The following is a 13014-nucleotide window of genomic DNA, read 5'->3' as shown; positions in this document are numbered from 1 at the left end:
GAGATTCATGTGTTTATAAGGATTATGGAACCAAAATATAACCTTTATCATCCATTTTTTTCAGTTTGCGCTTTATTGTTGGCATTTCCAAAATTAGTAGATGATCATCATTTTATACAAATCTTTGAGTGATTGATGATTATTTTCATAGCATAAGTTCCTGACATGGGATTAAAGTGTCAGAGGGTAGAAATATGTTTAAGGGGTTTGATACATATCACCTACTAATTATCTTCAAGAAATTGTTTTCCAGTTTACTTTCTCTGCAACAACTGAGCATCCTTTATAAAGTCAGTCTTACCAATAGGGAATATGTTCATTTGCTGAAAAATTATCTGGAATATTTTATCTCAGTTTTGTTTATATTATCTTTCCTTGAATCTTTAAACTTTTTCCCTAATATTCACACATAATAATTTTGTTTTTGTCTATTCATAACATCTGACCAGCTTTCTATTAAAGGGTGCATTTTGTTGATTCATAAGTTTGTTTTTTTTTAATATATTAAAGATTTTAACCCTTTGAGTATAGGTTGTAGGTAGCTTTACTACTTGGCTTTTCCCCTCCTTTTATTTGTTTCCTAAGAAAAAATTTAGGGAAAAATTTTTACAAAGTCAAGTCAACCAGTCTACGGCCATACCACCCTGAACGTGCCTGATCTCACCTGATCTCAGAAGCTAAGCAGGGTCGGGTCTGGTTAGTACTTAGTACTTGGATGGGAGACAAAGTCAAGTCAGCCAATCTTATTTATAGCTTTTACGTACAAAGTCCTTTTCCCATCCGAAGATGCGCATCTACCTATATTTGCTTTGAGTTAACTTACAGTTAAAAAAAATAGTTAATTCTTATTCCCTCTGGACATATTTTCAGGAATGGTGTGAGAGGGAGCACTAACAGTTTACTTTCCTGGTGCCTCAACACTGCTGAATGAATAATCTTTCCTTTCTGCAATGGTTTTGTAATGCCTCTTTTATCACATGGTCAGCCCATAGTTGTCTGCTAGTTTGCATGTAACCTGCTGTGCTCAGAGTGTCTGGATTAACTTTCCCAGTGGGAAGCAGCTGTAGGCAGCTTGAGGACTCCCTGAGCGGCAAACACAGTTCCCTGAATAGGGTGGGTGGCCAAAAAGGTCTTGTATGAAATGAACAATTAATGAGTCATTCATACACCTGGGAAAGTTTAACTGGAAGATAAACAAGTGTCTGTCCTGACTGGTTAAATGTTTACCTTTTGGAGAAAGGGTGCCACGACTGATACGATTTCTAGTGACCCCAACAGGTTATGATTTTCCCTTCTATCCCCCTACTGTTCTGATCCAGTTACTTCCATCTTTGGAAAGCAATAATGGTTTCTTATGGGCCTTAGGATTAGGAATAAATTCCATATCATTGTCATTCAATAAATTCATCATTTTCCAAGGAGAGTTATGACGCAGCTGGGTCACGGTTTCTCATAATTTGAGTCCTATAAAGGACACCTTTAAAAAGAAAACAATCTCCACAGACCTTCAGTGACGTCTTAAATTATATTTATAAACGCATCGTTTCGATAAACTACATATTCTTATAGGTACATGGCAAAAAACGGGTAGTGGGATCATGGCTACATGATATTCATATGACCCAGAATATGCATCATATTAACATGATATTAATTTCTTTTAAAAATATCATCAACTGAAGCAAAACCACAAATTCCATGGATTTTACAGAAAACTCGGAGATCCCTGGAGTAGGAGTCCCACTTCCAGTCTAACAAAACAGAAATTGCTTTCCCATAAGCCACATCCAACCCTCAAAGTCTGCCCTCTTTTTAAGCAGTTTGGATGCCTACCTTGTCTTCAATGCTCAACTTAAGTGTGAATAATCACTAAACTGGATGTGAACTAATCTCCATATGCTTATAACCATTACAGAACTGTAAAACCAAAATGAAATACGAACAAAGCTATAAAACCAATGTTTCAAATAACTTTATTTAATGAGACAGATGATATTGTCTTGCTGAACAAAAATGTCTGCTCACCTTGTAAACACAGTGCTGATGTGTGCTAGGAACAGGGTTTTTTGTTGTTGTTGTTGTTGTTGTTGTTGGTTCTACATGCCCATACTGAGTGAACAGACTTATCAGAATTAGTTCATTTCTTCAACCATTAGTCTTTATTTTTTATTTCAAGAAATCTTTAGAAACTAAACAGCAGCTTATCAGCCCATCAGGATTTTCAACAACAACACCAGCTCTAAACATCCAAACATTCTAAAGAACTTGCTTCTGGAAGCTGATATGTACAACTAAGCTGATATTTGCTTTATAGGTTTTAATAAACCACGTTCTCTATACCACTATGAAAGGAGAACTATTTCGGTACCAAAGAGAAATGGCTTCAGGATGAAAGAAAAATCACTCAAAGTAGTTACTTATATATTTTAAATGAAAAAATTTCTAAATATCACAATTTATATTCTATATCACTTACAATCTGAGTGCAGAGACGCTGTGCGGTAAGTCCAAGAGCTTAATTGTAACAGGGACACTTGCTGCAAAATTTTATGGAACAAATTCTCCAGATTTTATAGGAAAATATTATATAGGACTCTTAGGTTGCTCAAGACTCTGTTTCCTAATAGTTTTTGAAAGCTGTTGACTTTTAGAAATGAACATGTTGATCTGGGTGTAAAGGAGGAGGATATGCAGAAAACAGAAGAGATGCCAATTCACAATGCAGCAGGCAATTAATTAACAAGAGTCGTGCTCCTTGAAACATATGATGGAAGAGATCTAAGAATCTTGGAATAACAGAAGATGTATTTCTTTCAAGTTACTTTACTTGTGTGATTTCTCCACCAGAGTTAAATCAACGGATTAGATGTTGGGGTAAGGCACTAGTTCCCAATCAGGGGCAATTTTGCTTCCAGGGGACATTTAGCAATGTCTGGAGGCATGTTTAATTAAATGTTAAACAGTGGGGAGGTGGCGCCTGGGTGGCTCAGTCAGATAAGTGTCCGGCTTCAGCTCAGGTCATGATATCATGGTTTGTGAGTTCAAGCCCCATGTTGGGCTCTGGGCTGACAGCTCAGACCCTGGAGCTTGCTTCGGATTCTGTGTCTCCCTCTCTCTCTGCCCCTCCCCTGCACCTGCTCTGTCTCTCTCTCTCAAAAATAAATAAACATTAACCAAAAAAGTAAAAACTATGTCACAGCTGTGGAGAGAAGGCATCCTCTTTGCATCTAATGGATAGAGGTCAAGGATGCTGCAAAACATTTTACAATGCACAGGACACACCCCACAGCAATTATCCAGCCAAAGATGTCAATAGTACCTAGGTTGAGCAACTCTGGATTAAGGTATCCAAAGGCAAAGGACTGTATCTGGGCTGTATCCTTGTGTGGCTAGGGCTTGTGTGACGGGCTATACCCTTGCGTATCTATCCTCCTGCTTCACACACACACATGCACATGTACACACATGTGCAATCATCAATTTATTGTTACAAGGCCACAAGAACTACCTTGAATCCTCCCAGATAGTCTCCTGGAATACAAGTTAGTCACAGGAATGTCGAGTTAGAGGGTTTTGCATTGAGCCAGTCACACAAGACCACTACTGAAGGAACACATAAAATGAACAGTTAAAAGCATAGCAGGATTCATTAGTTCATTTATTCACTTATTCAGCAAACTTTTGCTGGACACCCACATGTGCCACTCTGCTAGGCATGATGATGATACACAGTGAACACCACCAAACCTGGCCCCTGCCCTCATGGAGCTTACAGCCTATGGGAGACTACAAAGGCCACCAAGAAGAGGCCAGTAAAATGAGAGCTCCAGAAACGTACCCAGTTGAGGAACATTCACACAGCACCTTGAGAAGCTTTTATGTAAGTGTAATTTCATTTGAATCACACAACAAACCTGGAAACAGGCTTTATTCCCTTCATAGAGGTTAAATACATGCCCAAGGTCACACAGTTTATAAATGGCAGAGCTTCAGTTAAGTGACACAGAGGTCCCTGTTCTAATGTTCTACAGAGTAGGTATGCATATAGGCACTTTTGCTTGATTGACCTGGAATTTCCACTCCTGATTCTCACCAGGCATACAGGTATTGTCTTTCCCTTTATGAAAAAATGCCCCCCCTTTCCTACATCTTTTTGCTTATGTAATAATACCTGGGTATGATTTTCTAGATGTTTCACGTATATATGCCTTGCGTTCCTAATTGGATTGTAAACTGACCTGCAGGGACCAGATCTTCCATTTCCTTTGCAACCTTTGCAGTACTGCAGTCACCCAATAAATGCCTGCTGCATGAATGAACCTGTAGAGATAAAAATACTTTATGGTATCCCCATTTATTGGTTTCATGCTTTTATTTTGCTTTGTGATAGGACTGTACATTATAAGCTTCCAGAGGGCAGAGGAAATGGCTTGGTGCTTTCCTTACACTCAGCAGGCACCATGCAAAATTTGATCCTCGCATGCCTTTTTGATGCTCTGGATAATATTAGAACACTGGAGTGTTTTTGTGTATCTAAGGACCGAGGTTGTCAGCCTCTCTGCGGCGGGGAATGTTCCTTCCTTTCCACAGTAAGCTCCCCTGGCGCCTAGGACAGGGCTAGATGACTGCAGAAGCCCCCTCCCCCGCACGCTCCCTCCTCCCCCTCTCCCCCCTTAGTTTTATCGGTAAGGAGGCCGACTGCAAAAATGGTAAGCTCTTGCATAACCCCAGACCTTGCAAGGAAATGAGCAAAGTGGAAGGGGATTTGAAGGCAGGTCAGAAATGGCCTGGATGAGAACACTGAGGCTTCTCTCTGACCTGCAGGACCCCAGCCGGGCGCCGCCCGCAGTCGAGGGGCCCGGGAGGCAGCCCTCCCGCCCCTCGCGCCCCCGGGAGCTGTCCAGACGGCCCCGCCCGCGCCTACCTGGGCACTCACCCGCGCCGCGCGGCCTCTCCTCCTCCCACCCCGGCCGCGGGAGCCCGGCTCGGGCCTGCCCCGCCGCCGCCCCGCCTCTGAGAAGCCCCGCGGGCGGCAGCGCTCGCAGCCTCCTCCGGGCCCGCCAGACCGCGCCAGGCGCGCCGGGGGCGGCCAGGCCAGGCTCGGCGGGGCTCGGCGGGCTCGCCCCCGGCCGGGCGCCTGCAGGGGGCGCGGGGACGGCCCCGCCCCGCCGCCTTCCCTCTCCCTCCCGGCTCCCTGGATCCGCGCCGGGAGGAAATGATGTGTTGCTGCCTGGTTAATCACAGCTCCAGACACTCATTGGCCGAGCGCTCCGCAGCCACTTCCTTCTCCTCCTCCTCCCGCTCCTCCCGCTCCGGCTCCTGCTCTTTGCAGCCGCCGCCGCCGCCGCAGCCTCCCCCTCCGCGCCGGGGGAACTTTTCTACTCTCAGTGACCGTCTCCCCCGCCGCCCCTCGGGCGAGCCTACCCCCCGGGCCGCCCGCCCCGCCCGCGGCCGCCCTCCAAGCCCGTGCCGCTGCGCCTCGGGAAGTTTATTCCGCCCGCCCTCCTCCCCTTCCTCCTCCTCCTCCTCCTCCTCCTCCTCCTCCTCCTCCTCTTCACCCCGCCTCCCCTCCCTCCCCCGGCTCTTTTCCCCGGGTGGCTGCCGCTGCCGTCGCCGCCGCTGCCAGGCTGCTCCTCGGCCAGCCGCGCCGGCCCGAGGGCTGGGGAGCCCGTGGCCGCACGCACCGCCCGGCTGCAGCCGCCGCGGCCGCCGCTCGGGGCCGGCCGCCGGCCCTCGGCCCCGCAGAGTTCCGGGCTCTCTCGCCGGCTGCACCGCCCCGCCCCGCCCCGCGCCGCGCCGCGCCGCTCCGCGCCGACCTGCAGCGCCCGGCTGGCTCGCACTCCGCCTCCCGCGGCTCAGCCCCGGCCGCGGCGGGACCAGAGGTGAGGGCAGGTCGCCGGCCGCGCCGCGGGACCCGGGAGGACCGTGGGAGGAGGGAGCCTGGCTGGAGAAGAGGCTGGGATTGGGGGTGGGAGGGTGGGCGTCTGCGGTGCCTCCCCCTCGCTTTCATTCCTTTCTCCCCCAAGCTTCATCCACTCTCGGTGGGGGAAGCAGCCGCGGAACAAAACTGTCTTGCTTTGGGCCTGAACTGCTGGTGGGATATGGGAGAGGACAGAGGCATGGAGTGGGGGGTCTCTGGTTTGCGGAGTGTGCGCGTGTGCCTCTGTGTGTGTGTGTGTGTGTGTGTGTGTGTGTGTGTGTGTGTGTAGTGAACTCCTTCAGGGTGTGCGCCGCTGACTTGTAAATCGATCTGGCCGCCTGGCCACGGGCTCACCTTCCCAGCTGAGCTTGGTACGGAGTGAAGGGATGGACTAATCACCCCCACCCTCAAAATATCCGTCTCTTCCAAGAGGAATTTTCTGCTGGAGAGACAGCCAATAAACTCTGCTCAACTCCCTCCCGCCCTCCGTTCTTCCTAGCTGCAGTTTCAAAAAGCTTCAAAGCCAGGAATGTGGGATTCATCTCCCGATCCCCAGAAGGCAAATGTGGTTACAGATGTTGCACGGTACTTTGCCAAGTTTAAAACCCTTCCTTCAACACTGTAACCAAAACAGTGAGGCTAGAACCTTGGGCGCGCTGGGGAGAGATGTGGGGCCTCTGGGGCCGCTGGATTCACTAACTTCCTTCGGGTTCTAGGCTGGCTTAGGTCTGTCCAGTTTGCGCCAGACATGTCTCCCCTCCTCCCCTCATTTCCCTGGAGTTTTGAACGCTCCTTGCATGGGAGAAACGCTGTAGAGGAAACTACTTAGGGAAGAAAACATTCCACTTAGTAGCAGAAGAAAAGTCTTGGTTTAAAAGTTGTGCTTAATTTGGCTTTTAAAGAGAGGTAGTAAAGTAATCAGTGGATTTGTTCATTTTATTGGTGTTTCTTTTCTTTCTTTTTTGAGGTGTGTGTGTGTGTGTGTGTGTGTGTGTGTGTGAGATGGGAGTTACGTGATGAGAAAAAGGACTGATCTCATACATAGTTTGTATATTTTTGAAAAGAGGCCCTCTAATTGTGACTTAGATATAACCCAGTGGTTTTAAAGAATCCTGTCCCAGAGATGCAGACTGCTCTGACAGCCCAAGGGAAGGCGGTGGCAAAAAATAGACACCACCTCCCTTTTCCCCCAAAAAAATTCTTCCTGGAAAGGTGGTGTTAAGAAATTTCAGAGATGGGCTGATCCAAGTGGCAGGCCTTAAATGGAAACACTATAGTATGTCTTGGCACTTGTCTCTGGAGCTGGGTGGCTGGCCAGGGGCCCGGGCTTGGGCAGCCAGCAGACATTAGACTTGTGCTGACCTCAGGCACTGGTCTGGCCATCCAGCTTTACAGTATGCCTAAGTGTGAAATATGGACCTCACCTATTTCACTGATGGGGACGTGGGTCAGGAAGTTATCTTAAGGCCTGGACGGGACTTGGACCATCTGGCTTCTAAGACCAAATCCCGTTTTTTGTGATTTAGTTGTTTTTTGTTTTCTGGCCTGGAACAAAAACCAAAAACAAAACGGAAGTCTTTTGAAGCTGAAAAGTGCAGGCCTTAAATTGATGGAATTGTGTGGTGGGTAATAGCATTGCTACTGTCACCTCTCATGCAAACACTCAAAGGTGGTGAATGAGGTTGCAATAAATTCTGGATAGCTGGCAAAAATCAAGGGCTGGAATGGGTATGGATGGGGTTCATGCTCATTTTCTGGTGGTTTGGGCGAATTTTACGTGAAACGGTGAGAGTGGTTTTGAATAAAATTTGATTTGGGTAGTAGTTTTACAACTTTTGTACCTTGGAAGAGAGTGATTATTTGAATCTGAGTAAGTTTCTTGTTATCTCTAAGTAATTTAAAAGAATATTAAAGATGCCAAGTAGAGATCGAGGAGTATGCCTTATTTGGGAATGTAATTAATTTCAGAAGTGGGGAACTTAATGCCATTAATAGCATTGTAATGATTTTTTTTTTCAAAGTAGTGATTTACTAAATTTTCTGCATGTGTCCATGGAACAGCTAACAGTGATTGAATCGGTAGATAGAGACGATGCCTCTATCTTATTCTAGATTTCCCTGAACTAATACTGTGGTGATCATGATAAACTTCTAGGTAAGGTTAGATCAAGTAGTCCAGCCTTCTGGGGGAGGAAGGGACAGGGCAGAAATGCATTTGAAAAATGATCCTGTGATTCAAGGTCATGAGGTAAAAATGGGATCAACGTGTGTGTGTGTGTGTGTGTGTGTGTGTGTGTGTGTGTGTGTCAAAAGTACTTTAGACAAAGAGGAGCGAGGACTGGGAACTGTCCTCTGTGCATGTTCTTCTCTTGGATCCCTGCACCTTGTTTTATTTTTATGTGAAGAGATCTAATGCACAACTTGGTAGAAATTGGAGAGAAGGAAACTATTAATGGTAGCAAAACCCACTGATAGGTTTTGAGTGAATTTAATGACAGATATGACGGTGAGCTCTGGACATGTGTGAGGTACCATGCTCAGCTCCTTACATGCATTTTTCATTACATGCTCACAACAACCATATGTTTTTATCATTATTTCAGGCGTTTATGGTAAGAAATTGAGGCTTCTCAAGATTGAGCGAGTTGCCCTCATTGTAGAGCTGGTCAGTAGTGGACTGGGGATTTGAACCAGGAGTTTGTGAGACTCTGGAACCCATGTGCTTGGGCACTTTTGCCAGTGTTTGCCAAATTTCACTGACTCATACACTGTCTTCATGAGTTTACCATGGCTAAGTTTCAGTCTATCAATCATTTAGTATTTTTCTTTAAAGCAGTGATTGACCTTAAAAAAAAAAAAACCTAAAAGATATCATCTTTTAAGAGGAAGCACTATTTCACTGCCATATTTGGAAAGCCAACTCACTTTTTGGTAATAGGACATAAAGATGCACTTATACTTAAACTAAAACCCCAAATACAGGACAGTGATTACCTGGTGTGTGTTTGCGTGTGTGCATGCGTGTGTGTGTGTGTGTGTGTGTGTGTGTGTGTGTGTGTGTGTGTGTGTTTTGCAAGAACCTGGGGATCAGGGTGGAGGAGGTAGGTAGATGATAGAGCGTGGGTGACATTCTGGTTTTTGGGTTGAGCGGTGGGTTCAAAGGTGCTGATTTTATTTTTAGACTTTATAGCCTGCATACATAATACATATTTTTGTTTTGTAAAAAGATAAAATTAAACACATGACTATTAACATAATGATTACTTGGGGAATATTTCACCACACTATTCTGACTACAGACTTAGCTTGGTGCTTGTGTGAATGAAGTAGGCATGCAAATCTGTTGGCCGATTGGTGAGACCCCAGGTGATAATTTTAAAGCAAGCTGATTGTTGTCATACCTGAATGAGATTGCGGTATGTCCCCTCTTCTCTATTCTGCTGCCACATGCATTTCAATATTGTGACTAAAATAATAGCATGGGCTGCAGCATGGTTTCTCTTGACTGTGGTTATGGGAGACTTGGGCTTAGCTGAAGCTGGCACTTGTCAGCCTCACCTTGTCGCCTACATCTAGTGCTCAGGATGGGACAAAAAATGCTGTCATGAAGTGTTAACAACGCTTTCCTTTTTACCCAGTGGGTAAGTATGGCCATTCCGAATGGGAAGCTGGTGTTTAAGTTAAAGCAAAGCCTGGGTAAAATGTTAACAGCATTAAACTGGTGAGGCTGGGAAATAAAGCCATCAGAGATTTTAATTGGAGTCCACATAGTCTCTTGTTTTATTTTCCCAAGCAAGTATTGGGCACTGCGGCTTTATTCCTGGAAATGAGAATTTGAATTTGGTTTCCTGGTACAAAATGCCTTCTTTGATCTCTTGGAGTGAGAACTTTGTGTTTCTTTCTGTGGCCAATTTCAACTCTCAGAAGGACCAAGTGGAAGGTTTACCTCTTCTTTTTCAGCAGTTGGCCATAGACTGCTCTTGCTTGCCGGGCTAGTTTAAGAATCAGAAGTTCCAAAGTGGGATTTGTCTGTTGGAAAGGGCATTCAAATAAAAGATTCCTTTTGAAAGAGCTTCATCAGGATGGTGTGGTTGGCAAATCATGGCCTTTGGTTCCGATGGGAGGTAGTTTTGCTTGACCTTATGTTCCCCAAATGAACTAACGAGACCTAGCAGATTCCTTTTTGAAGTTAAAACCGATACTTTCCCATCCCCAATATTCAAACTGTAGAGTCAAATAATATTCCTGTGCTCTTATATGCATTTGGGGAAATCTGAGCTTGTTTTTATGTCTAAAGCCTCTTCTGTGATCCATGAGAGTTTTGTTTTTCAGAGCCACTACTCAGTTGTTTGATTTTTGGGTTTCAGCCTCTGACCAACATTCCACTTTGCCCATTCGGGTTGCTTCATTGTTTGCTCTGGGTACTTGGCCTTTATTTCTGTGACCAGGAAAGTGACACTGAATTTTAGTTTTTCCAAATTTTATGGAGGTTCATGCAGTAGGTTGAATTTGTTTTTTTGGATGATGAGCAAGTTTACAGGGTCCCCTCTAGCATAGGTGTCCTGATAGGTTCTGCTCTTTCTCATCATAAGGCCAAGCCTTGGAGTCTGTCCCTTTGCATTGCCCTTCCCCCCCCCCCCACACTTTTGGGGACAGCCAAATCCTTCGGGGCTCAGAGTACTCTCATTACAGGAATGCTTCCTGGATTTTGTGTTTTGACATTTTCCTAGCATTTTATCATCTTTACTACTCATCCTGGGACTTGATTGATATTTTTGAGGGCAAGGACTTCAAGTTATTCATTCCTCCATTTATTTGTTGGACACAATTCATTGTTCTTCCCAGTTTAAAACCTTTCAAAATTCTTTCACTGAGCTCTTTGAGGGCAAGGACTGTGTCTTACTCATCTTTTGTATATGTTTTGCACCTAACACAAATGCCTGGTCCAGACCACACAGTCAGTAAACCGTTTTTTTACTTGTTGAGAGACTAAATGGATGATTGCGTATTAGAGAAGCAGACAAGCCCAGCACTCAGGGGGACAGCCTGAGAGAAGATGACCTCTGGTAAGACACAGAGGTCCTTAAGGATGAGTTTAGGAAATACTGTAACTTAGTGAATCATTTGAGTTTATGCTAACTTTTTTTTTTAAGGTTGTTTTGGATTTAAAGGTAAAAACCCTTTTTTTTTTTTTTTGGAAGAATATCTCAACTCATGCTTAATATACTACAGAACATGGAATCCTGTGTATATGGCTGGGACTCACTTTCTTGGATGAATTGACTCCTTCACTGACTTTCTCCTGTTGCGCCTATTCACAAACGGTCGACAGTGAAAACAGCGTGGTAGGCAGTGCTCTTGTGAGAGGTGGAATGTGGACGACCTCTTTGGACGATAGATGGAATTCAGAGTGAACTTCTCTTTTGATAGGTTTTAAGGGCTGATTTGAGTGGGCGTGCCATGTAGACCTTTTCTGCTTGAATACTTGATAGCGGGGTGCCTTGCTCATCTTTGAAAGCCGGGATGGGTCTTTGCTAGCCTCCATGCAGCATGGATGACATTGAAAATAAGATGGTTCTGGGGCACCTGGCTGGCTCTGTCAGTAGAGCATGCTACTCTTGATCCTCAGGGTCACGAGTTCAAGCCCCACATTGGCTGTAGAGCTTACTTAAAAAATTGTAACAAAAGAAAATAAGAGTGCTCTAGTTTTTATTTTTCCTTTTTAGGCAATTATGAAAGAATTATTGATTGAACCTCTAAAAATAACCTTGAGTTTGATAGGAAATATACAGAGGGGATAAACGAACATAGGGGTAGTCTTAGGCAAAGCTGGATATTAGATGTGGGATGGTACTTGGAGTTTGAAGACAGTGGGTACTGAGAAAGATGTGCAATGAAAAGAACTTGAGGAAAAGCATTCAGGTGTAGAGGGGATGAGTTGAGGTGATGTTTCTTTTTTTTTTTTTTTTAACTGTCTTTAATTTTTTAAAAATTTACATCCAAATTAGTTAGCATATAGTGCAACAGTGATTTCAGGAGTAGATTCCTTAGTGCCCTTACCCATTTAGCCCATCCCCCCTCCCACAACCCCTCCCGTAACCCTCAGTTTGTTCTCCATATTTATGAGTCTCTTCTGTTTTGTCCTCCTCCGTTTTTATATAATTTTTGCATCCCTTCCCTGTGTTCATCTATTTTGTATCTTAAATTCCTCATATGAGTGAAGTCGTATGATATTTGTCTTTCTCTGACTAATTTCGCTTAGCATAATACCCTCCAGTTCCATCCACGTAGTTGCACATGGTAAGATTTCATTCTTTTTGATTGCCGAGTAATACTCCATTGTATATATATACCACTTCTTTATCCATTCATCCATCGATGGACATTTGGGCTCTTTCCATACTTTGGCTATTGTTGATAGTGCTGCTATAAACATTGGGGTGCATGTGTCCCTTCAAAACAGCATGAGGTGATATTTTCAACCAAGTTCGGAATTGAAGCTGTTGATGAATGACATTATGCTCTTGGTGAAAACATAATGTGCTTGACTGATCATTTTCCTTATGTTATAGGTTAATACTTATAAGTAAATACCACTAAGAAAGCTGGAGCTGTGGGGCTTGTAACTTGATGTCAGGGACTTACACAAGGAAGAAGTATACATAGGAACATCCAGTAGGAAGAAAAAGTGTAGGTGGTTATCTAGAGTTACATTTACCTTCCTTTTGAGAATAAAGAACATGGTAAGGAGAAGTGTGCCCAGTGATATTTTCTTTTTTTTTTTTTTAACGTTTATTTATTTTTGAGACAGAGAGAGACAGAGCATGAACGGGGGAGGGGCAGAGAGAGAGGGAGACACAGAATCGGAAGCAGGCTCCAGGCTCTGAGCCATCAGCCCAGAGCCTGACGCGGGGCTCGAACTCCCGGACCGCAAGATCGTGACCTGGCTGAAGTCGGACGCTTAACCGACTGAGCCACCCAGGCGCCCCAACCCAGTGATATTTTCTTAAATGTGTTTTGAACTTGGAAGAACTGAACTATTGTGTGCAACAGGTGGCAAGAACCAATATTCTCTTATTTTATGAGTATGGCCT

The 13014-nt window shown here is 44.6% G+C and overlaps 1 protein-coding gene and 1 pseudogene across 2 annotated transcripts in view; one reads left to right on the top strand and one right to left on the bottom strand.

Annotated features, from left to right (window-relative positions):
- Nucleotides 1-5289, bottom strand: part of LOC112848691 (mitochondrial carrier homolog 2-like) — a 57161-nt pseudogene extending 51872 nt beyond the window's left edge. The window contains exons 1-2 of the transcript XR_015255239.1: nucleotides 4925-5289; nucleotides 4239-4320 (exon numbers count right to left, since the gene is read on the bottom strand). The product of XR_015255239.1 is annotated as a mitochondrial carrier homolog 2-like (transcript). The remainder of the gene's footprint in view (nucleotides 1-4238; nucleotides 4321-4924) is intronic.
- Nucleotides 5290-5414: 125 nt separating this feature from the next.
- The window catches only part of ACVR1 (activin A receptor type 1), a 142055-nt gene continuing 134455 nt past the window's right edge, over nucleotides 5415-13014 (top strand). Inside the window, exon 1 of the mRNA XM_086718647.1 lies at nucleotides 5415-5882. The gene's annotated coding sequence lies outside the window, so the exon portion shown is untranslated. The remainder of the gene's footprint in view (nucleotides 5883-13014) is intronic.

The sequence above is a fragment of the Puma concolor genome, chromosome C1 (genome assembly GCF_028749965.1).
Source record: "Puma concolor isolate L17-30 chromosome C1, mPumCon1.1.hap2, whole genome shotgun sequence".
NCBI classification, from domain to species: Eukaryota; Metazoa; Chordata; class Mammalia; order Carnivora; family Felidae; genus Puma; species Puma concolor.
Note: the sequence above shows the minus strand (reverse complement) of the source record. Positions and strands in the feature narration are given on the sequence as shown.